The following is a 253-nucleotide window of genomic DNA, read 5'->3' as shown; positions in this document are numbered from 1 at the left end:
GAGAGGTTTCTGCGTGAGGGCTGGACTCGGCAGGCGGCCAGGCTCCTTCCCCCGACCCCGGACAGCGGGAGCACCGTCGCAGCCCCTCGCGGCCCTCGGCACTCACCGCCTCTGAGAGGAGCGGCCGTTAACGACCGGCAGAGCCCCCTGAGGAGCCGCGAGGGCTCACGAGCAGCCCGCCCTCAGCGCGTCACTGCCGGGCAGCCAACCCCTGCCAGCGCACGCCCCCACCGCCATGCGGGCGGAAGTGACG

This window comes from Chroicocephalus ridibundus, chromosome 7 (assembly GCF_963924245.1).
Source record: "Chroicocephalus ridibundus chromosome 7, bChrRid1.1, whole genome shotgun sequence".
In the NCBI taxonomy this organism is placed as follows: domain Eukaryota; kingdom Metazoa; phylum Chordata; class Aves; order Charadriiformes; family Laridae; genus Chroicocephalus; species Chroicocephalus ridibundus.
Note: the sequence above shows the minus strand (reverse complement) of the source record.